The 2,932-nt window shown below is 42.2% G+C and overlaps 1 protein-coding gene and 1 long non-coding RNA gene across 2 annotated transcripts in view; both read right to left on the bottom strand.

Moving 5' to 3' along the window:
- LOC118415237 (probable peptide/nitrate transporter At3g43790) overlaps positions 1 to 2,932 on the bottom strand; it is a 54,387-nt gene that overhangs the window by 17,204 nt on the left and 34,251 nt on the right. The window lies entirely within an intron of this gene.
- LOC118415240 lies at positions 1,963 to 2,932 on the bottom strand. Its single transcript, XR_004831094.1, has 2 exons — positions 2,834 to 2,932; positions 1,963 to 2,479 (listed from the first exon to the last, which is right to left on the bottom strand). It is a non-coding gene; the product is annotated as an uncharacterized LOC118415240 (long non-coding RNA).

Genomic DNA, 2,932 nt, shown 5'->3' with positions numbered 1-2,932 from the left:
TTGAAAACTTTGTACAGATTTCAGAATAAAAAAAAGGTCAAACTGACATGCTATGTGTCTGACTACTTTTTGATTGGATTAGAAAAGCGTAGAGGAAAATGTATGAGACAGATAAAATGGAAATGTAAGCTAAGAGGTCTTTATGTAACCAAATCATAAGCCCCGTTATCTTGTCAAAGTTTCCACACTCAGTAATTCAATGGTAATGACATACTTATGCACAAATTATATGAGATGAAGAACTTAAGTCCAATGATTTGCCCTTTTTGGCGAAAAAAGGAGTACATAGCCTCAGGGGCATCCCTAGGGTAGGAAGTTGAAAGGGGGTCCTGCTCTGAGGATAACCACACCTCAACCATGTTTAAAGAGCCCACCACACTAGGAAAAGGGTAGTGGTCCTTCTCAACGTGGATCAAATAAATCTGTCCAGAAATGCAGCTTATACTAGTAGTTCAGTGCAAACCTGGTGTGTAATGTCATAAGGCGTTAGCCTGAGTACCATCCTCTAGTGACTGCTGCCTCAATACTTTCGCTTGCTAACTGAGGAACGGACTCTACTGCTGATTCAACTGAAAGGAGGCCTTTAAATCTTCCCCAGGGTCTTACAAGACTGATTTATCATCTATGAGTTTCTCCTCCGCATCTTCTCTGATGTCCTCCACCCTTGGTTTGTTGATGGAATCGGGGAGTATCAGGGTCAGACACAGGATGATGACGTCTATCAACACTGCCAGGTAAAAGGCCAGGTGGAAGTTCAACGGCCAGGGCAGACCTTGGTACTAGTATACGTTAACTTTATTGTTGAGGGGGAGGGCGCTGATTCGCGATATGATCGAGGTCGCTGGTCGTCTCTGGTATTTTCTGACGATGTCTCCATTTCAGGGCCATATGTAGATTATTCTTTGCCAATAAATAGTAACCTACAATGTTTACTCATCAAAACATGTATTTCAGTAGATTTCACCCTCCTTCATGTTTTCCTCAGTGTGTCCTGTGTATTCCGGTATTAAAGCAAATAAACAAAAATCAAAATATAGCTCGCCCGCAACAAAAACATTGGACAGTTTTGTATTAAACGTAAAAGACTTATACTGATCTACACTAAACATTACTGCGTAGGTTGAGTCTAAATTCTTATTGCACTTTTTATACCTTCAAGTCCCCAAATAGAAATTATGTGCTGAGTGCATGGTGACTTGTCCTGAGCTTGGCCATACCGAGTTGTCTGAGAATCAATCAAGTGTAGTATCTTGAACGAATCTGTTAAATCTGGTGGTAATACAAAAATATGCTATTGTTGTTGATGTCCCCTATTTCCTCCGCTATACTTTGGCTCAAGGTGTTGTGGTTTCGATGTGATGTGTTAAGAGAGCTGTCGTCCTTGTCCTTGATCAGGCCGTCTCTCGACTACATTGCCACAGAAACAAGGAGCCAAACAGCTGACGTCACCTGACCTGGTAAGCGCCCTACCAGTTTCCCGCGACCAGACCTGTTCACTCCCAAATGACTCTCTCCTCCGCAGCTTATCAACATGTAAATGTTTTCTGGCTATTTCAAAGATTGCCAATGACATTATCTAGAATAATAAGTAGAGAGCAAGATTTGATTTGATGTTGAATGCTGACATTAATGGGTGTATTACTCTTTGTTTCACTATCATTTTGTTGTTCGGTAAGCGCCTTGCTATTTTCTGCGGAGTGATATATCCTATGTTGGCGTGATTCGGCTCCAGAGTGTTGTCTGTTCTGTTGCCTGCTAGTAGCAAAAAGGATGATGCGCAACTAATTACGCCAATTAAGTAGGAATGATAATTATCCTACTAATCTCGGCGTGGTTGGCCCTAGAGAGTTGAGTGTAGTGCCACTATCTTAGTCATCCGCCTAGAAACGTGATCGAACGAGGTATTTGTCACCGAAAAGGCTCGAACAGGGAACGTGGAAAATGAAACTTGACAACTCTGGATAATACAGAAAACAGTATCAGTTTAATATTTTGGTGAAAAAAGGAGTACATAGTCTCGGGAATCCCTTGGGTAGGACGTTGAAAGGAGGTACTGGTTTGAGGACAACCACGCCTCAACCATGTTAAAAGAGCCCACAACACTAAGAAAAGGGTTGGGATCGCCGAGTTGACCAATGCAACAGTTGCGGGAGGATAGCTAAGATCTTAGGTTTACTTAAAATCGCGCAAACGTAACTGTGCTCAGCACAAATATTATTTCAAAACCCTCTTGGTGATTTGGAACGGGCTCTACTGCTGATTTGGCCAGAAGTTAACTGAAAGGAGGCCTTTAAATCTTCCGCAGGGTTGTACACGACTGATTTATCATCTATGAGTTTCTCCTCCGCATCTTCTCTGATGTCCTCCACCCTTGGTTTGTTGATGGAATCAGGGAGTATCAGGGTCAGACACAGGATGATGACGTCTATCAGCACTGCCAGGTAAAAGGCCAGGTGGAAGTTCAACGGCCAGGGCAGACCTTAATAATGGAAAAATAAGTCCTGTCAGTTGCAGACAATGAAAGAATGAAAATCACATTTTTGCTTCTTTTGTCATCCTCCAGTGAGTTAAAGTATAATGCCTTTTCACGTAGCTAGCCGTGCAATAGGGCTTCAATATGGCTTGTGTTTTGAAGAAGTGAAAATGAATAATTTCCAGAAGGGAAACATTGAGGATGCCAGACAGTGTAAAATGCTTGTTCTTTACATGTCTTAAGAAACAAAAGTAGACAAACACCAGTGTTGCATCACAGTACGCATACTAATATTTGAGTGACAATCAGTACCATGACTAAACCATAATATGATACAGGTATGATGTCATCAGGCCTTACCATTCCCAGATGTCCAAGCATAAAGGTTCCCTCCTACGAGTGGTCCCAGTAGACGTGCAAAGGCCACCAAGGACTGGGAGATACCATTGACTGTTCCTC

This window comes from Branchiostoma floridae, chromosome 5 (assembly GCF_000003815.2).
Source record: "Branchiostoma floridae strain S238N-H82 chromosome 5, Bfl_VNyyK, whole genome shotgun sequence".
Classification (NCBI taxonomy): domain Eukaryota; kingdom Metazoa; phylum Chordata; class Leptocardii; order Amphioxiformes; family Branchiostomatidae; genus Branchiostoma; species Branchiostoma floridae.
This window is presented reverse-complemented; position numbering and strand designations above follow the sequence as displayed.